Source organism: Callithrix jacchus, chromosome 11 (genome assembly GCF_049354715.1).
Source record: "Callithrix jacchus isolate 240 chromosome 11, calJac240_pri, whole genome shotgun sequence".
NCBI lineage: Eukaryota > Metazoa > Chordata > Mammalia > Primates > Cebidae > Callithrix > Callithrix jacchus.
The window spans coordinates 84,352,914-84,375,431 of record NC_133512.1 but is presented as its reverse complement, the minus strand read 5'-3'; the positions used below and the strand labels follow the sequence as shown (position 1 = coordinate 84,375,431).

The window sequence follows — 22,518 nt, the reverse complement described above, 5'->3', positions numbered from 1 at the left end:
ATGTTTTTTGGTTGTTTTTTGTTTGTTTGTTTGACATGGAGTTTCCCTCTTGTTGCCCAGGCTGGAGTGCAGTGGTGCAATCTCTGCTCATTGCAACCTCCACCTTGCAGGTTCAAACGATCCTCCCACCTCAGCTTCCCAAATAACCAGGAATAGAGGTGTGTGCCATGACACCCAGCTAATTTTTGAATTTTTAGTAGAGACAGGGTTTCACCATGTTGGCCAAGCAGGTCTCGAACTCCTGACGTCAGGTGATCCATCTGCCTTGGCCTCCCAAAGTGCTAGGATTACAGGTTTGAACCACTGTGTCCGGCCAGAGTGCCCCTTTTAACTCTTATTCTGACTTCTGTTCCTAATATTGTATAATGGCTCCACATTTCCTCCAGGGTAAAAGCTGATGCTTCTCTTTAGGGCATCGCAGAGCTGCCCACAGCCTGTCTTCTGCTGACACCCCAAATTCATTTCTTACTATTTCTCACTCACACCATACCCTCCAATTACTTGGTGGTTTCCAGGACACAGACCCTTTTAACATACCCTCACAATTCTTTTTGGAGAGCTACATTTTATCAGACATATTACGGTAAACTCACATTCCACATTAATAATAATTTATAAATAAGATTTGAATGAGATTGTAGTTGATTAGTTGACATACCACACTTTAAATAGAATAAAATTAAATTGATTCATTCAGTAAATACTTAAAAGGTGGCTACTATAGCAAAAGCCCTATTTTAGGCATGAAAATACCTAAAATATTTCTATTTTTGTGGTGCCTACATACCATTTTTAACTAGATTTTAATATATTTGGTTACTCATTTATTTTATTATAAAATTCTCCCTTTTATATTTTAAAACAAACCCAAAACTAGGTTTTTTTGTTTGTTTGTTTAGGTCAGCCAGCCTTTGAAAGCTTGTGGACCCTTGGAATTCCACCCCCAGCACTCTACTTTGGCTAAAACAGCCTGCCATGGCACTGTAATCATTTCTGTATCCCAAATTTTCACATATGGCTTCATCTACCTGCCACACTTTCCTACCCTAGTCCTTACTCCCTGAAGCCCAGATGAACCTATTCACCTAATTATTATGTCTCTTTCTAGATAAAGTTCAGGCTCCTCTCTCTCCAGAAATCAATCTTTACCTAGCTAGTTCACCAGCTTAATTCTAGACTTAAATTCATTAAAAGTGTGTCATATTGCTTCCTTGCTCAAAACTCCCCACTGGCATCCCATCATGCTGACAATAAAACCCAGAGACATTGCCATGGTTTTAATAAGATTTTTATATAATCTGGCCATTGGCTAACTTTCCTTATTCATTTTCCCCTAGTCTTCTTGTGCCCCTCTCTGCTGTAGTCACACTGGTTTCTTGCTATTTTGACAGGTGCCAAATTTATGCTCCTGCCCCAGAACCTTTGCACTTGCTGCTGCCTCTGCTTGGAATGCTGTTTTTTATATACTGGAATGGCTTACTTCCTTATTTCATTCTGATACCTGCTGAAAACTTGCCTCATTAAAAATCCCTCCCTAACCACCATGTCTAAAATAAGACTTTATGGCTACTCTCCCTTTTCCAGGCTTTAATTTTTTCATTGCACTTACTATTCTGTTTCACTCACAATAATCTAAACTCTATGAAATCTTGCCTGTTTTGTTCACTGCCAAATCCTCAGCACTGAGGAGAGTTTCTGACACATAGAAGGTGCTCAATAAATATATTTTTGATGAATGATCTAAACTCTATGAAATCTTGCCTGTTTTGTTCACTGCTAAATCCCCAGCCCTGAGGAGAGTTTCTGACATGTAGAAGGTGCTCAATAAATATATTTTTGACGAATGAGTGAATGAATAATACCACAATAAACTACAGTCTATGCAGGTATTACAATCAGGGAGATATGTGTTCCTCTATGCCCTTTCATGATGCATTAATGACAATCTCTATTTATTTTCCTTTATTTTGTACTATCCTGTCAATTGCTAATAGAAACTATGTCTTATTCTTCTCAATATCTGGATTCAGTGGGACTAGAGTAGGTTCAGTTAGTATTTTCTCCATGAGAAAATGCATTAAATAGTATTTACTGTGCAAGGTAATGGGCTAGGTTTTCAGAATTTAAATCATTATTAGTCTCAGAACTTTTCATGGGATCTTTAAAATGTTTTGTAACTTGAGAAACATTTTGTAGCTAATCTGTAAACATTTTGTAGCTAATTATTTATCATAAAGAGTTGCACTGTATATGCATGGGTTATATTGATGGGGTTATGTTGATGGGAAATATATGTTTTCCCACTCAGTCATTACTCGTACTTGAGATAATCTCAAAACAAGGTTTACAGAAATTCAACGAACTAAAGAGAATAACAAATATAATGCTAGGTATTTTGAAACATCTAAAATACAAATATTGTCTAATTTTGCTCAGAGTTAATTGAAAGGAAGGAGAAAGGCAAAGAACCATTCTGAATAAATCTTCATAAACAGTGCCATCTACTTTTAGGGAGTTTTAAATTAATTAATTATTACATTTCTTCACTTATTCAAACATGTTTTTAAATGCTTTAGAAAAGATAGATCAGGCAGAGCGTGGTGGTTCACGCCTATAATCCCAGCACTTTGGGAGGCTGAGGCAGGCAAATTACTTGAGGTCAGGAGTTCCAGACAAGCCTGGTCAATGTGGTAAAACCCCATCTCTATTAAAAATACAAAAATTAGCTGGGCGTGGTGGCAGGTGCTTGTAATCACAGCTACTCAGGAGGCTGAGGCAGGAGAATTGCTTTAACCTGGGAGTCGGCGGTTGCAGTGAGCCGAGATTATGCCACTGCACTCCAGCCTGGGCAATAAAGGCAGAACCTTCTGCCACGATTTTAAGTCTTCTGAGGCCTCCTCAGCCATCTGGAACCGTGAGTAAACTAAACCTCTTTACTTTATAAATTACCCAGTCTCTAGTAGTTCTTTATAGAAGGGTGAAAATCGACTAATACACCCCCTAGGTCTCTTTTCTTAGAGTGTTTACTTGCAATTGTAAATACTTTCTCTGTCTCTTTGTGATGTAAGTCTCCCAGCTCTGGCCAGTTTTACAACCCAGAATGTCTTTCTCAAGGACCTGAGAACCATCTCTTTGAAATGTAATTTTCAAGAAAAATAGCACCCTTCCCTCCCAGTTTTTCTGGGAGGAGCCTAACTTAGGCAATAGCTAATTAGCAAAGAGGAATGGTCTGATTGCATTGACCAGCCTCTTCTCTAATGTCCTCCAGTACTTTTCACTATTTCAACCCAGTGTTTATAAAGTCTCCAGCCTTTGTTTCACCCGAGGTGAGTTCAGTCCCTCTCTTTTCTTGCAGCCCTGACCTCTACTCAATGTTTTTACAAAAAGTCTTTCTTGCCTGTTTTACTGTACTTGGTGCAATTTTTCTTTGAGAGTTCCTACCATGTGTCTTTGTTCTGCTGCTCTATGAGGTAGTAGAATAAACTGTTTTGTTTATTTCTTTGACTAAAGCATGTGCCATACTTGAGTCATGTATAGACATCTTTTTAAAGAGAGGGAGGGAATAAGCTTCTTACAGACCTCCAATTCTATAGAAACATTTTCATTTAAATTGTATAGTGCAAAAGGGAACTTTTAGAACTGGTAATATTTTAAAAGATATTATCAAAATAAAAATACAAATTTGAAACACTGCTGTGGACATTTCTACCCTGAAAATGTGGTAACCACTCACATTGAATTTTGTTTTAGCTTTAAATTTAAAAAGAACACTGATTCTAAGAGCCAAGTAAATGGACAGAGAATCACCGACCCACAAGGAACCCTTTCTAGTGAAGAACTCTGACCTTTAATGCATAAAGCTATAATTTAGGATGTCTTTATTTATTTTATTTACCTACTCCCTTGTGTTCATAATAAAAACCCTATGATTTTGTCTTCTAAGAATGTGACTTCCCTACTAATGCAAATTGCCAGTCAACCTCTGCTCCTCTTTTAAGCCTTGCCACGTACGAACTGGCAGATGACAGTCTGGGATTACATGCTGCTTAAACAAATGATTTGCCCATATAACACTGGCTAAGGAGCTCATGGTTTTAAAGTGGGAACATTTACTGAAGTAACAGGAAAAAAAAAAAAACCCTACTAATAAGTTGATTCTGCTTATGGTAAGTTTTTTAAAAAAAAACTGCTTTTTTAAAATAATAGTGCCAACTTTGTCTTAGTAGTATTAACTTTTATCAATACTAGGCATTGTTTTTGCTTATCTATGTACAATATATAGATACTGTATTTGAAAGTTTACTAGGAAAAACCGTATGTTATAGGAATACTTAGAACAAATAAACAAGAGGAAATGTTTTATGGACGTTTACCTACTCAGAGAGATGTCACTCCTTTACAAAATAAATTATTCTGATAAGGTCCTGAATAAATCAATAGAGGCACCCATTTAATGTTTGTAAACCAATGCTTAGTAATTTATAAGTTTTAAAAATTCAAGTATAATCTACACTGTTTACGGAAATCTTGACATATGAAAGAAAAAAGAAAACTATGCAGAAGTATATCCAGCAACTAGCACTTTTTGTCAAAGAATTTGTAGCTGCTGTGAGGGGGATACAGGTAGCACAGGAAGAGAATCTGACTGCTGGGAAGTAAACACAACTGAAATATATACTTTGTTCAGGATTGTAAATGCCAAGAATGCACAGCTGGAGGAATTCTTGAGATGCAAACACTTGAAAAATTTGTGGTTTTAGACTGTTGATATTAAAAACAAATATGATAGACTGAAGTAGTTAGTGAATATCTGCCCCCCACCCCTGCCACCCCTACGCACTTTGGCCGCACCTCCCTGACCCATGCATATAGTATGTCATCCGTAATTCTATATTAACTAAAATGTAAGAACCTTCTGTCCTTAACTCCATTGGGAAGTACACGTGTTAGCTTTCCTCCTCTAAAGAGAAAGGTAAAATCAGTGTCCTTTAAGACAGCAGTGGCTTTAATGAGGATGAGTCATATCACTTAGGGAGGCAAATCTATTTATTTTTATTACACAACACTTTTAACTGGGGCCATTTTAAAAAGGCCAAATGACGGGCCAAGATTAGATGCATCCTCAGTAGACAGCTGGCATGCTCCTGACAGAATGAGGATTTACAGGAGTGAGGTTGGTAGGAAATAGCCAACAATTTGGGGAAGGGGAAAGTGGAGAAGAATTAACTCCCTGAAGAAAGTAACAAATAAAAATTAAAAATAAAAACAGGTCACAGTAATTGCCTTCAGGACTGAAACATGTGACATGAGCTTTTGAATTAAGTTAGAAATTTCAGAATAAGAGGCACTAGAAAAGTACCCAAACCATGGGGAATAATGTTGCTATTGTATCTGGGAAGGCTCAGATAAATAGTTCCTGTGTCTTTATCCAAACCAACCAGCTAAATTATGTGCTATTTCTTTAAAAGAACTTGCTTCCAGGAAAAAAAGGCATATTTTCTCATTTAACAATCAATTATAATAAAGAATTTAAGAACTAATCAACTTAGTTGCATATGGTACAAAGAAACTTCCTTGCACTGCAGCAAAAAAAAAAAAAAAAAAAAAAAAGTGTTCCAAGACTCACCAAGTGATAGTATATATTGGACACATGACATCACCGAGGCAAATTCATTGTTGACCATTTCCAAAAGTTATGATGCTATTTCTAGCTTCTAAAAATGACATTTCTGTCTACATTTAGTCTTTTCAAGGATGTCATGCTCCTTCATTTAAACCAAGCAATATTTATTGCGTAAGTATGCATTTGGGTTTAGGGATCTTTTAATGAACACATTTTGCTCTTTTTCTAGAAGCAGTATAAAAACCCTTGTCCAAGCCTAAAATAAGTAAATAGCTCTCCGGAAGTAAATGGTATACTTCTCTGTGGTATGTGAACTCCAAAAAATTTAATGGTTTTATGCACCAAGTAAACATGGGAAGGAATCAAGGGCATCTTCTTGATCTCATCTGTAGAAGCTACAGGGAAGCCACATCTGTATTTTATAGCCATGTACATTAGAAAGAGATAGCACTCTTGCCAGGTGATCCTTAAGGATACAGGTGAAAGAAACGATACCTCAGTATTGTCAATAATTGATATATTGTCTGGAACTCAACAATTGTTTGTTGAATTGATTAAGAAATGACTTTTAGTCTGGCATCTATGAATAATTCTGCACAACATAAAACATTGCTACAGATAGTAAAATTTAACTACAAAGTCAAATGAAAGTTTTCTAGTAGATTGAAACTTGTGTAGTTGTAAGATCTCAAGAATTTGGAGGCAGATTGGGGAAATAAAATGGCAGAAAACAATGTAATTTTTTTCTGATTTAAACATTAAGAGATGAGGACTTTATAATATATTATCTTGCTATGTGATTATACTTCAATTCAGAAATAATTAAAAATAGTAATTTCTTTGAAGATACATACCTTGGATATTCTTTTATATATTTAAATGTGCATGTTTATATACTTTTTTAACAAATGATATGAGTCTATACATTAAAAAAATTAAGTTAAAACAATACTATTGGTTCCTTACATATTGGTTCTCTGCTATATGAATAGTATAAATTAAGGAACATATGAAAAGGCTAAGATGTTTGAGAATATACATCTATTTAATAAATAAAGCAATTAGCGTATAGCATAGTAGGGGTTGATTTACATGTAAGGAGAGATTTCCTAAAAAGGAACTCTTTAAAAGGAATTTCAAGATTACTTTGTGTGGGGAAAGATGATTCTCAGGCTGTCCTCTCAATTAGCAAGAGAGAAAATTAAGTGAAGTTTAATTATTGTACATTAAAAATTATTTTAGTTTCTTAGGATGGCTGCTGAGAGAAGCGTTGGTGAAGCCCAGAGTAAACACATGGTAAGGAAGAATGAGTGAAAAGTATAAACAGAGGAACAAGAGAGGCTTAGGGAAGTTTTGTGAGGGAGAAGAGTAGGGGACATCGAGGAACAAGGGTGGCTCATCCTCAGCTAGATATGAATTTATTATGTAGCCTGAAATAAAAAATACACCTAGTCTTTGTTGTCAGACTTTCAGAGTTTGGTACAGACATTGCCTTTTTAAAAATGTAATTAAAAAATATTTTGATGTACACCATACAGTCATGGAACTATATTTCTATTGTATATTGTTTCAACACTCAAAAACATTCTATCCTGGAAAATTTCAATCATATTAAAATGCAGAGATGAATATAACTAAGTTAGCATCAGACTTAACAATTAACCCATAGGCAATTTTATTTTATAAGTGATGCCTTATCTCCTGCTGCCTGTCTACTATTTTGAAGTGAATGCCAACACCGTACCATTTTATAGATAGATATTTATGTTTCTCTTTAAAATATAAGGACTTAGAGGAAAACAAAACCACAATACCACTGTCATATGTAAATTACACATAAATTTTACCAACTTTTGCTGGTAGAATTTTGTTAAGTGATTTCACCAATGGAATAATATAAAATAGGAATGGCATGCATATGAAGTGAGACATGGAGCAAAAATGGACAACTCAGGAAAGCTGAAATTTAAGGAGAAACATTTAAGCCCATAGAGAATTTTCATATTTATAAGGACACCAAAGTTTCTTCTCTTGAAGGATCTCAGCAAAAGAGTATTTCAGAGTGCTGGAGGCCTGAGGCTTGGGTACACCCAAGCACTTGATCACTGGGTTACATGTAATTGTGAGCAATATAGATGTTCATAGCACTTCTCTATGGACTAATCATATCAATTCAGAGGTGCATTTTGTTAAGCCATACATTTAAATTGTACCTAAATGCCAATGTATTAAAAAGAAAGAGGCATTTGGTAACATAAAACACCTTTTAAAAATATAATGAAAACACTGACTCTGTTACTTGATTTATAACTTAGACTGTTCTTTTAGCAGGATTAAGCACGCTAACTCTGTGGTGTCAATCCCATGACTACTGATTTGGCTTTCTTTTGGATACAAGCTAATTGAGTGTTAGATCTGCAGTTAAGAAATTCTTCTGCCTAACTGGTCTGAAGTGGGTTTATTAATTATATAGACACAATGATTTTAGAGTTTTCCTGTATTGACACACACACAGACACAGACACACACATTATATATACACACGTATATATATGGCATAGGCACACCTGTAACCATACTGTTTATGATGAAGAGAATACAAAAGAACTTGAGTTTCAAATTTTTATTTAAATAGTATAATTTTTCCTTGATGCCTCTGATAATCACACATCAAATTGTGGTAACTCAAAATGGAATCTACTGGAACTTACCTCAAAAGATACATGAAGGGCTAGTTATGATCTCAACACATCCTCTCTTTCTTTGGTCCATTTACCAAAGGAAATGTTAACTCCTGAAAACAGATTTTGAAGGATTTCAACCATGAACTGTTAATGCCCATTAAGCTGGAGGCTGCACAGTGTAAAGAGCGTGACTCCAATTTCCCTTCTCACTAGAGTCAAGTAGATTTCTCTCTCTGAATTTTGGTGTCTTTGTTGAATGAAGTTGGTAAGTTGACACTACTACCATGAAGGATCTTTGTGAGTACAAAATAAGACTACCAGAGTAAACTTCCTATCACTTGCTGGCTACATAGTAGTTGTTCAGTAAACGTTATTTCTCTCCACCCTCCAAGCTTATTTTGTGTCATAGATTCACAGGCAAATGAAGCAGAATGAATCATGTACTTGTCTAAAGATTCTAGGGAAGAACAGCTTTTCCTTGGGTAAAGTCAGTGCATGTCAATTATTGTCCCAATAATGTGAACTGCATCTCCTAACCTTTTCTAGTTTATAATAAAAAAATCTCCTTAGATTACCAAAATGAGCTGAGATATTTATTGGCCCTTATAAAGCATGAGTTATCAAGTTAATTTGCAAGCTCAAGTGTTTCAGAGTACATTTTACATTTATCAGTGAGATTAGAAACATCTCCACTAACCAGCAGAACTTCCTTGTGGTTACCTGGCTGAATACTTAGATGCTGCTAGGAAAAATAGGAGAAATTAATGAGGTGACAATAAAAATAACAGTGAAGATCTCTCTTCTGAAGAGTGCAAAAATTGATGTTCCTTTTTAAGCTTTCAGGAAGCTCTGGTTGATTCTGCATTATGATGTCTACTTGTAATGAGATACAATAAAATGCCTATCATTTACTGTGTACTACAAAGCCATTCATCAGTATGAGTGATGAAAATTGGATCTGAGTTGATCTGGAGATTGCCTGGACAATATATGTAAAGAAAAGACAAAATTTTGATGTAATAAATTAAGAAGTGAGCATGTATATTTAACTTCAGGTAATGTTTGTTTAGAGATAGTTATTAGCACATATTTTTAAATGATGGAGCTAATTACAAATGAATCTCTTCTCATTAAATTAGGTTTTGAAGAACATTTACTTAAAATCCTCTTGTTTGCAGTTAAACAGTGGTCTTCATTTTATTCATTTCATTGATCACCATGGAATTAACCCCTCAAATTAGTCTGGATCAGTGTGGATTTACATTATAAACTACAAAAGTTTGTCCACAGGGATGACAGACATGGCAAAAGAAATTAACACTTCAAAACACTACCAATTTAGTGACCTACTTTTAGGGAAGATTAACCTATAGTGAGGATGTGAAACTAAATTAAATTCCAGTTAAATACAAATATTTTTCTTCACATACTGAGTCATCTGATTCAGACCCCACAGGGTGCAGTGTTACCTTGCTTGGTGAACTGCATAATTATTTATAGATTTTCTCAACATTAAGCTTACCCCTTATCTAACTTTACACAGGCAGTCTAGTTAGTGACTCTTAGCGAGATACCCTGCTGCATAATATGGTCCCACATGGTAGGTCAGGGCCCAGCTGCCTTTTTTTCCATTCTTTGTTGTTGGTTTGAAAATATCAGGACAATGACTGCATGCCACATTGGTTTTATAATTTCTAATCTAATGTCTCTACAGGGGACTCTAATTCCATATAATGTGTATAAAACAAAGAGATAAATGTTACTTATTATTGAGAATGGAGGTTCAAGGACCTATTGTGAAGCTTTGTTACTTATTGATGGAATTCTAAAACTAGGTCATAAAAAAAGTACTTTCTTGATGAAGCATTAATGATAAATAGCAAGCCTTTAGGAAGCTAAACTACTTAACACTTAAAGACACTTTCATTCGAAGCGTTTAAGGATTGAACTAATAATGGAATGCAAATTGTATTTCTTATACGTTATATTTTTTCTACAATGAAACGGCATCAGTGCTAATTGGATGAAATCTTTAAGTTTGTAAAAGTAACAATTGATGTGTGTGTGTGCGTTTCAAAGAGAATAATTTTAACTTATATGATGCATATGGTTGACTTAAGGCCAACTAGATATGTTTCTCTTGCTTAAGAGTAGAGGAAGAGGCCAGGCGCGGTGGATCATGCTTGTAATCCCAGCACTTTGGGAGGCTGAGGTGGGCAGATCATGAGATCAATAGATCAGGACCATCCTGGTCAAAATGGTGAAACCCTGTCTCTACTAAAAATACAAAAATTAGTTGGACATGATGGCACATTCCTGTAGTCCCAGCTACTCAGGAGGCTGAGGCAGGAGAATCATTTGAATCTGTAGGGTGGAGGTTGCAGTGAGCTGAGATTGTACCAGCGCACTCCAGCCTGGCAACAAAGCAAGACTCTCTCTCAAAAAAAAAAAAAAAAAAAAAAAAGAAAGAGTAGAGGAAGGGGTCAGGCATGGTAGCTCATGCTGGTAATCCTAGCACTTTAGGAGACTGAGATAGAAGGATCACTTGAGTCTAGGAGTTCAAGACCATCCTAGGCAACAAAGGGACAGTCCCATCTCGACAAAGCTTTAAAAAGAAAAATCAGCCAGGCATGGTAGCATGTGCCTGTAGACCAAGGTATTTGAGAGGCTGAGGCAGAAGGATCATTTGAGATCAAGAAGTCAAAGTTGTAATGAGCCATGATTGCACCACTGCACTCCAGCCTGGATGACAGAGCAAGATGCCATCTAAACAAAAAAGAAAAGGAAAAGAAAAACTTCACAGAAATATACTGGTGGTAAGAGGATTCTCTTACTATACAATGTAGAAATAAGTTGAAAAAGAGAAAGAGGTGATCATGGTGTCATCTAAGGTAAGGTCTCCTGGAACTGGACAGAATGAGATAAAGTCCAGATTAAGTTGCCAGTTGCCTTTGTTACTCTTAAAATAGCCTTAAGAAAATTCCTTATACATAACTACTATGTATAAAGTCTGAGGGACAGATACCAAAATGTCAGTGTATTAATTTGCAATTAGAACTGGGGCAATCATATGGACTTGAATAGTTTATTGTCTTGATTAGCATATTCTCTCTCCATAGTCAAGCTACATGGGAAACTGAATCAGTCAGGAAGATGTTATTTGAGAACAGAATCTGAACAGATAGAGTTAAATGAATTAAATAAGCAATGGCTGCATTCAAAGGTGGCTTCCCACAAAGTAAGAGGCTTCTCACAAAGTAAGAGGCTTGCCAAAGGGAGTGGAAATTAGTAAGTCCATCAGCTATTGTCTTCTCCATCCACCTCCACTGAAGGAATAGCTTGGAAACAGCTGACAGCTGAAGGCTGTGTCTTCATCCACACTACAAAGTGTTTGAATGGGCTGCTAATAGGCACCTCTATGACTCTCCTTTCATGTCCATGCTGACCAGTTGCCTTCCAGATGGCCATAGTCCTTTTTAAGAGATGTGTGTGCATGGATGTGTGTAAGCATGTGTGTGTATAATTGGATTAAGTTAAACCCAAGTGTATGGTCTGTGAGCTGCCCTGTCTCTTTCCATTGACTGAACATCTCTTCTCTGATCCATTACTTGTTGCTTTTATAATTTATTTCACCGTAACAAACTCATTTTCCCTACATCCAAATTCTTTGAGGAACATTTCTCTGTAGCTTTGTACTTATTAGGAAATGTCATTATACACTTTATTTCACTGAAAAATAGATAAATGGCCTTGCCTTGACATAATTCTGACAACTAGTAAAACTGTTCTACCTCTTCAAGTCATGAAGTCTTTTTAGTAGAGCCAAATAAATTTCCATACGATGGTGCAATGATTTAATATAATAAATAATCTGAGGGTTTTGTGAATTTATCTACGTAATATATGTAGCATCTGAGCAACACCCATATAAGTCCTTTGTTAAGTATCATGAGTCGACATATGACATTAGGGAATGTAAATTTGAGATATATTCTGAAGTTTAAGCTCCATGTTATCTCCCCTTAGTCTATATCTTGGTTTGCTTTGGATACTATGATATTGGTATTATAGCGTTATTCTGAAAGCAAACAGATATGTGTCTCTTGTCTTACTTCACGTGAGAAAATGATGTTTTAAGCAATAAAAATAAACTGTCCTATCTAATTTTCTTTTATAAACTATGCTCTTTGGTTTTGCCTGAAAGCATCCACTGGATAATACAGAGTAATGCTGTGTGAGTGAGGGCTTGGGCATAGTACTCTGAATTACCTTATGATGTTTGCTCTAAGAGGAATAGCTTTGCTTTCTAATTTCTATTAAAAATCAATTTGGTTTCTAAAAACTGTACTCCAATTTTAAAATTTCTCAAGACATTAACCCCTTTGCTAATAACTGATTCCTATGGGCAGTAGCAGCACTTTAGAAGCTACCTTTTTAAAGCCACAATGCTGGCTGGCAAAAGAGTGCTTTCCGGCATCACCTCTAGTAGAATAGACAGATTCCTGGAGTGTGAGTCAACTGACCTAGGTTATCATCCAGAAAACTGTGTTTCAAACAAGTTAGTTAATCCTTAGCTATTGGCTGCTGTTATGGGTAGAATTGTGCCCTCTCTACTAAATTCATATGTTGAATTCTTAAGCCCAAGTACCTCAAAATATTATCTTATTTAGATACAGGGTTTTCTTTAAAAATTTTTTTGAGACAGGGTCTCACCCTGTCACCCAGGATAGAAGGCAGTGGGACAATCTCTACTCAGTGCAACCTACACTTCCCAGGCTTGAGCAGTCCTTCTACCTCAGCCTTCTGAATAGCTGGGATTACAGGCACACACCACCAAGCCCAGCTAATTTTTGTATTTTTTGTTAAGACAGGGTTTTGCCATGTGGTCTAGGCTGGTCTTGAACTACTGGACTCAAATGATCCTCACCACTTGGCCTCCCAAAGTGCTGAGATTACTACATTTTAAATAATACAGCATTGTTTTGTATAAGCTAGACATTCCAGAACTGCTTAGGAGGATAAAAAACTATCATTAAACAGAAGTCCTTGCTACTGCTCACCAATGGAAATGTCCACAAGTGAAGCTGCCTTACTGCAAAGCAACTGCTGTCCTTTGGCGAAACCACTACTTTTTCCCTCTCCATAGCAGCCTCAAGGGTTTTGCTTTCATCTGTCACTTGTGGATGGCAGCCTACTTTTCTAGATAACCTTTATCACCACCATCAGCCAGGGTACGCCAAAACAAATTTTGTGTGTATCATCCCAAACACACCTTCTAAATGAATCAAGCCATTTTCCTGTGATCCAATAACCAATATTGACAGAAACTGGATTTTAATACATGAATATAATAACCGAAGTTTACTGAGGAGGAGAAATAGCTTTTTTCACAGCTTCTCAAGTCCTTTATTTTAATATTTTGTGAAATAAAGGACGTGCATACAGGTTTTTAGGCGGTCCAATTAATATGTAATTATATTACATTGAAGAGATAATCAGCAACAAGGAAGGATTTAGGGAACAGGTCAAAGTGTGGGCTGCAGAAGATGAAAAGGGTGGAGGCTGTAAATGAAGAAAGGAAAAGAAATGGCGGGGCTTGTAATCCACACAGGTGTTACTTGCATTACTCTTGACTACTCAAATGAAAATTTAATCAGGGGGAGGGAGTGTTATATTGAAGCAAAAACCTTCCAAACTTTAGCAGCTTAATTGGTGGCATTTTGAACATTCTAAAATGTTTTAAAATTACTGTTCCAAATTCTATGAAATAGAGCCATTTTAGTGCTTCTAGGCCCTATTATTTTAAGTTTTAACATTTTTTCCTGAATTAAGTGTGGAAGATTAAGGGAAGGTAATTTGGCTCCTGGGTCAGCCTTGGCATTCTTCACCCTGCCCAGATGTGTATGGTTATATTTTCTATTATGCAAGCCATGGGGACATATGGTATTTTCATCAAAAAGTGATGAAAGAAAACATCTTTAGGAAAGCTGAAAATATTGCTTAACTTAGGAAACAACCTCCTTAGACTGGAAATATTTTTTCTGCTTGGTTATCCAGCAGTCTAAGTGTGGTATGTGCGTGAAGAGTGTTGAGGGATTAAGTACAATTGGAGAACAGGCATACAAACAAACCAAAACTATGTAACTTACAAAATTGGGTCGACTTCTAGATGTTTCATGGGTTACACAAAAAAATTGAAGAAAAATAAAGAAACAAATAATAAATGTTGAAATGGATAATTTTACTTGTGTAAAACTTAGGCAATTGGTAAAGATACAGCCAAAAAGTAGACCTAACTCATTCTCCAATATTCCTGAATTTAACCCTTGATTAATTGGAAAATAGGCTGAAGCCTGCACAGCTGTTCTCCCATCTGCACTTTAATTGAACAAAAGTTAGGCTTGCATTGTCTCCTCTACCTAATGATTTAGGAATATAAAATGATAGCAACTAGCAGGCCCCACAGTGAAGTTAAGAGTTCAGCCTAGCCCACTCTATAAGTGCTCTGTGAGCTAAGTACCCAGCATGTAAATTTTGGTCATATGAACAATTACTACATCCTCATAAATTGTTTGCTTGCCTTTTGAGAATTCTAGTGTGTGCTGAATTAAACATCCATACTCATATTCTTAAGAATTACAAAGCATAGAATTTTGTTTAAAAAAAAAAAAAAACAATGAATGAGTCAGGACAGCTTTAAAGATATTTTAACCACACATTCTTTTCTTTTTCAATCCCTCCCTCAGCCAAGAATATTTTTTCCTGAAAGTAAAGTGCAACTAGAAGTTGTATCAATGCAGCATCTGTTTAACAAAATTGTCTAGGACCAAATGATGATGACTTCATTTTCTAGGAAATAGTCTTCTTTGAGAACACATTTTAAGAGACTTTTTACTAAAGCTGCTCTTCAAAGTAGAGTTAGTTTATGACATTAAATAGGAAATTGGATATAAAAGCATTCAAGAAATTCAGACTTTTTCCTTTGAAATCAAGTGTTTTCCTAGGAAGGAGACAGTTATTTAAGTACAACGAGAATGTGCCTGAAGAACTATTTATCTTGGCAATTACAATTATGCTCTCATGTTAGTTACAAGCATCAAGCACATTATCATTTGCATTTATTTATTAAAATCACCTAATTAAAAAATCTATTTTCAGCACTTTGATATGCAGGCACCATTTCCAAATAGAGTGTTGGGTCTTTCAAATGGAAATGTTTTTTCTCATGTGCAGACCACTCTATTCCATTGCCCTTGAAATGATAAAGTAATTAGAAGTCCAGACGAATATAAATATTAGAATGTGCATTAAAGTAAGCACTTACTTCCAATGATGTGTACTCAAAAATAGTTTCTCTCTTTTCCAACAAATATTTTCTTAGCTAAGAAGCAAAATGCTAGAAAATATATAAATAATGTACCAAGAAATATAGACAGGGTTGAAAACCTATTGGAAAACTGCAAATTTAAAGATAATAACCAATAATAATAAAATAATGATGATGATAATAGAGGAGTAAATAATTTTCAAAAGAAGAGTAAAGATAGGTCATGTATATGTTTTTTTAAGACAGAGTCTTGCTCTATTGCCCAGGGTAGAGTGCAGTGGCACAATCTTGGCTCAGGGCAACCTCTGCCTCTTGGGTTCAAGCAATTCTCCTGCCTTAGCCTTCTGAGTAGCTGAGGTTACAGGTGTGTACCACTACGCCAGGCTCATTTTTGTATTTTGAGTAAAGATGGGGTTACACCATATTGGCCAGGCTGGTCTTGAACTGCTGACCTCAAGTGATCTGCTGTCTCAGCCTCCTAAAGTGCTGGGATTACAGGAACGAGCCACTATGCCTGGCCAAGGAATTTTAATAGTAATATAATTACACTGAAAGAAACAATTATCCTGTGTGTTCATCCTGTATTTGTCTTTACCGTATTAAATTTTAGTGACAGTTCAGTCTTTAGTGCTCTGCCATGTGCTTATGCTCTTACACTCTGAATTTAAATGTTTGAGTTAATTTTTTACTGGTAGCAACCAATGCCTATAACCACGTATAGGTCCTCTGCACTGGTAATTAATGCATAGAAAGGATGCATCTGTTTTGATCTAAACATGATTTTGAAATTATTGGCTCATGATTATGGCTCGCGTTTTTATTCAAACATCTTTTTTATTATTAGTGATAAAGTTCTCAGTGCCATAACTCTTGAAGAAAAGTCAAGGCACAAAATACAAAACAATATAAAATATGGAAGTTTAGTAGAATCTACTCTTTATATAAAAGTGGTTTGCTTTAAAAAGAAAAGAGTTTGAGAGAAACACTAAGAGAATAATTTACAAAGTACAGTGATTTTTTCAGCAAAAAGTGAAATAGAAATTTAGTATTTTCTGGTAAATTTGATATTTATAGGCAGAAATACTTGCAAATCTCACTTTTGTACCCACTAGCTGGCTTTAGAATGTATTTGAAATTGTTCTTTTTATCTCACTTTACTCACTGGTTAAAATATTAGTTTAGAGAAAATTTCACAAGAACGATTTTCAGAATATAAATATAGTACAGACACTTGATTTTTTTCTTTTTGAACATTCTGCAAATTATGTAAATGGCAAAACAACAGTGGTGTGTGTGTATATGTATCTGTGTGTGTATATGTGTGTGTGTGTATATATATATATATATATATATATATATATATATTATACATATAGTTTCCAAAACATTAACAAATCTAGAAGTCTTTTAAAAATGCTTATTATGTTATCTCTACAATCATTGTGAAATGCTGGCTTCTGCGACATCAGAACCCTGTTTTTCTTAGTCATTGGAACCTCTTTTCTGAAATACAGTGTATACAGCTCAATCTTGTTTTCCTCTGACAGTCCTGCTCATTCTGTCTCCATCACCTTAGTAGCATCTTTTTGCTTTCTCCTCTGACCTGTTTGTGTCTTAGTGGTGAAAGCCTTGCCTATTTTTTTCACACAACTCAATCCTTCTTAATAATCTCATCACTTCTATTACCAGCTGTAACCTGATAACTACCAACTCATCTTCTATCTAGAGTAGAAGACAGCAAAGTTTTTCTGTTAAGGACCAGATAGTAGATAGATTAGTCTTATTAGGGTATATTGTCTCAGTCACAACTACTCTTCCTTACTATCATCATGTGAAAGCAACCACAGACAATACAGAAAAGAATGAGCATGGCTGTATTCCAATAAAAATGTTTTTATGGACACTGAAACTTGAATTTTGTGCAACTTTCACATGTGATGTATGTCATAGGCTGTCATGTCTCCTCAAAATTCATATGTTGCTACCCTAACTTTCAGTACCTTAGAATGTGACAGTATTTGGAAATAGTCCTTAATGAGATAATTAAATTAAAATGAGGTCATTATGGTAGGCCCTAATCCATTATAACTGGCATCCTTTATAAGAAGAGGAAGCTGGGAACCAGATGACTATAGAAGGACAATGTTATGAATTCAGAGGGAGCAAATGGCTACCAACAATCTTAGGACAGAAGCCTCAGAAGCAAGCAGTCCTACCAAAACTTGAGCCTCCAGCTTCCAGAACTCTAAGAAAGTCAGTTCCTGTAGTTTAAGTCACTCAGTCAGTGGTATTTTAGTATACCATCCCTAGGAAATGAATGCAACATATTATTATTATTTTGTTTTTTTCAAGCCTTTAAATATGATGAAACTCTTCAAGCTCACAGGCTATACAAAAACAGGCAATGGGCCAGATGGGGCCTGCTGGACCTCATTTGCTAACCTTGATCTAGGAAGCATTTCCAAGCTTCATTTTTTATAAAACAGACTATCCAACAGCTTTACTTCCACAGATTCCTCATGTTTAAACTCTCCCAGGCAATTTTATCATACTTTGACTTTCTCCCCTCTTTGTGTTTTCCACCTTGTTTAGTAGAACCACCATCTACTCAGTCACCCACACCTTACACCTGGTAATTATCCTAGATTCTTCCCTTTCCTTCACGTCTCACATCTGATAAAGTACCAACCCTAAATAGTTTTACCTCTGTATAATATCTTCTATCCCTTAGTCCATTGTACCGCTCTGCATGTTTGTCCTGATCTTTAGTCTTAGTTCCTCTACTCCACTTTTCACATTGTTGCCAGACCAACTTTCTAAAATCTTCATCTACTGACATTACTCCTCTGCTGAAAACCTTTCATAGCTTCTCTGTTATCTGAACCCAAAGTCTGAACATGATACACATTGTTTCCCATGAGGTCTTACTTCATCAAATTCATTGCTCTCTGGACCTCTCTTTCAACAGCCATTCAAATGAAATACTTGCTATTATATTTGCGGGAAGGGTCACAGGTTACCCACCTCCCTGCCTTTCTGCATGCTGTTGCCTTTGTAATGCTATCCTAGGCAACTAGAATGATGGGAAATACCTTTCATCTTCAGTTCTTACTCAAAGCATGGCAAAAGATAGGCTCTTAATAAATACATTAGTTAATGAGCTGTGATCAAAAGATAATCAAAAGGGCTGTGTGAGAAATGCTAATATACATATATATTAGCACATACATATGTATGAGAAGCTAATATGAATGTATGTGTGTGTGTTTATGTATATATGTTTACACACACACAATCTCTTCTGGTCCAGTCAGCATCATATAACAGGTGTGGCACTTCAGGAGCAGAGTTGAAGAACTGTTGGGTTGCACAGAGTTTGGTTCTAGAATCCCCTTAGGTCAGAAAGCATCCAAAGGAGCTTCCATCCCTGTCCATTTCCTGCTCATTTACTCCTCTGTAGCTTTGCTTACATTTCTATTGATACTTAGAGACAGTGACTTCTGCTACTAATCACTCAAGTCTTACCTGCCTTCAAGGCTCCACTCAGAATGGTCTTTTCTCAGGGAGTCTGTTTCTCCTATTTCAGGATTTACTGACTATTCTCTTCTCTCTTGTAATATTTAATATCCCACTCCTTAGCACTAACTTTTAAAATTGCTTTCTAATCCTGAGACTTGTGTTCCTATGCCTTGTAAAATTCTTTGAAAATGGTCAGCCCAGCATATAGTAGCCCAGTTCCAAGCACCATGTAAGCAATTGAAGGACCTGGGACAAAAAGAGTTCATTTGAATATCTTTTACAGCTCTGAGTTTACTCTGTATTTGCATATGAGTTTTAATGTTTTGGAATCATTGAATTATTTGAAAATCTAGAAGATAATACACCTCTTTCAGAAAAAAAAAAACATCTGAATGTACACACACTAACACACACGCCACCTACACACACAATTTTGCATGTAATTTTATGGATTCATTAACCCCAATTTAGCAGACTGTAAGTTCCCATGCATATAGAAAATGTGTTATGTTTTTCAAAACTTAGCACAGCACCTAGCTGCTCAATAAATATTATCGGAAACAAACAGAATCAAACTCAAGTCTTTGCTGGACTATCTATCGTCTATTTGTATTCTGTGCAATACTTAGCACAGTGTCTTGAACATATTAGTAATTTGATAAATATTTGTTGAACTGAATTTAATTCTGCTTTCTTTGTATCTCAGAGAAGCACCAATTATAGTGATACAGGTAGTGAGGCTAAATAAATATTTAGAATGACTCTTTCAATACTTTATCTTATGTTTTAACATTCTACAAACTTGAATCCACTAAATTAAATATATTAGCATTAACAGGTGTATACTTTTAATCTGTTTTTATGAAGTGTTAAACTTTTAAAACATTTGAGTTATAAGGAAACAAAGTAGAACTCATTCCTCCTTTTATAAATGTCACTACATTCTATTTTGGGAATAATGTGAATAAGGACCAGGTCTGAGAAATCTAAAATAAAGAATTTCTACCAGTGAAGGAAAGGCACGAGGCACCTTTTTCTTTCATAATCAACCCAAATGTCTCACCACTTAAAACAGATTCTCTTCTGCTTGGGTAGCAGTCCTGTTCTTAGCAGTTTTTGAAATAATGAACAATCCTCTTATAATGACAGAAGTTTGAGCCTTAAAAATAAAATAAATAATTAAAAAGGAGAAGGGAGAGCTGACTGATTGGAACGACACCAAATTTTTTATTTTCAATGGCATTTGTAGCTGCTGAAAGTGACACAATTGGTGTCAGTCTAGGAACTTAAGGTAACCAAACACAAATTGTAATTGACCAAATTAAAGTCAGAAGAATTGTAATTAGTTCATTAAATAAATAATATGGAGAATTTCTGAATTTAGCAGTGAGATACAAAACAACAAACCATCTATTCAAGAGAAAACATGAATAAAAAAGATAAAATGAAAATAAAAGCCTAACTTTCTCTTCAAAGCAAACAAAGACAAGACAATGGAAAGAGACATTAAAAAAGGAAGATTCAATTAGCAAGGAAAGGGAAATGGAGAGAAATCCAAGTGGGATTCTCTGGCAAGGAAAAGAATGTAATGAGAATTTAGATCATAATCTATAAATAGCCTTTTATTTTATAAATCCTTCATGTGATGCATAGGCTCCATGGTGAGCCTCTCTCATCCTTAATACACACGGTCTCATGGCACATACCTTTTAAGGCAGTCTGCGATAGTAAGCACAAAGAACTAGGTCTGGAAAATGACTTGGGCTTCTCCCTTTCAAAAACCAAGAAGAAAATTGATGAGGAGAGAATCTGGGAACATTGCACAAATTGTCAGGAGGGCACTGGAGGGAGGGATCAGTCTTAGGAGACTAGGAAATAATTCAGAGAAATAGTATGCTCCGCTTCTTCTCACTTACCAATGTGAGGGATAATTTTAATTACCATCCTATAATGAACCTTCCTCCAAACAACACAGGCGACCACTTTACCTGTCATTCTTCTTCACAGATGTGTCAGTTCTTATGTTCTGTTTGTCTGCTCTCACCGCTTTGTTCTGATTTTCAACTCTGTAAGATGCTAGTGGTGGTGAAAGGGGGGTGGGGAGAGGAAAGCGGAGAGAGTGAGAGGGCAGATATTTCATAATTAATTCTTTGATATGTTTTGTTGTATTATCAGGATTCCTTTCCATAACATTTCCAAACACTTGAATCAAAGAAGCCGTCTTTGAAATCCTTTGTCAAATGTAATACTCTCTTCCAGTTTCTCTTTCTTTTCTTTTCTTTTCTTTTTAAAGCAGGGCAAACAATTGGCAAATGTAACCTTCATGATGTTTTTGGCATTTCTCTAGAATATTCTTTATTATTGTCCTTTGTAAATTTTGATTTTAGAAAATCATGTTATTTTAAAAGAAGAATTAAAATAGATTCTAAGACCCCTGAGATAGGGATGAGTTGTACACATCCGCATTCTTAACCGTCTCTTCCCGTCTGGCTGGGAAAACCAGTGACTGAGGAAAAAGCACTCATCAATGGCTTAATGGGCACAGTCTAAAGACCCCCCACTCTGGTCAGACTGGTTTCAAGACATTTAAAAACCTACGTCCTCTTTTTAATTTATTTTAGGAGGATAAATATCTCCTATATTCCTTCAGTAATTTATCTTGATAATCACTGGCTTCTGCATATTTCTTTTAGAAAAAATTATATATAGAGCTTTGTTTTTAGCATATTTTATTCAAAAAATGTGTTGTATTGTAAGAATTTAAAAATATGTATCTATACTCTTCATTGACATTATTTTCTCCTTCTCTTTGTGGTGTCGCTAAGCTTTCCAAATTGTCCATGGCAATAAACTTATGTGTGCCAACAGAAGAGGTTGTATTTAAAGAATACATTCTCTCTTCGGAATAAAACCCATTTATTCTTAGAGACTCTTTCTAGATTCAATACCCCTGCTTTCATTGTTTAAATTGTTTTTGCTTATGACAATAATGTTGTTTTGTACATTTAATCTTTGTAATATTTGACATATTTTATATGCCCTTTATGGAGTATCCTATTCTGTTAATAACTTACTTTTTTCTTTGTACCAAACAGCTCCCGTGTCTATACCTATAGCCCAGAACCCACTCTTAAGCTTTAATACTATAGAACATATATAATATAACCAAAATATAGTTTAGTAGTCTGCTGTTGATAAATAGTTGTGATTTTACCATTGTAAACAATGCTGCAAAGATTTTCCTTGTATAGATAGGTATTTGCACACTTTGCAACCATCTCTTTAAGCCCCAAGTCCACAGGATGGATGAAAATGGGTCACATAATACATACATATGCATAAGGTTGTCTTGAAGAAAAGGAACC

General features: G+C 35.6%; 1 long non-coding RNA gene across 1 annotated transcript in view; it reads left to right on the top strand.

Annotated features, from left to right (window-relative positions):
• The first annotated feature begins 4,019 nt into the window (after window positions 1-4,019).
• The window catches only part of LOC144578280 (uncharacterized), a 252,199-nt gene continuing 233,700 nt past the window's right edge, over window positions 4,020-22,518 (top strand). Inside the window, exon 1 of the long non-coding RNA XR_013523755.1 lies at window positions 4,020-4,166. This is a non-coding gene — a long non-coding RNA (uncharacterized LOC144578280). The remainder of the gene's footprint in view (window positions 4,167-22,518) is intronic.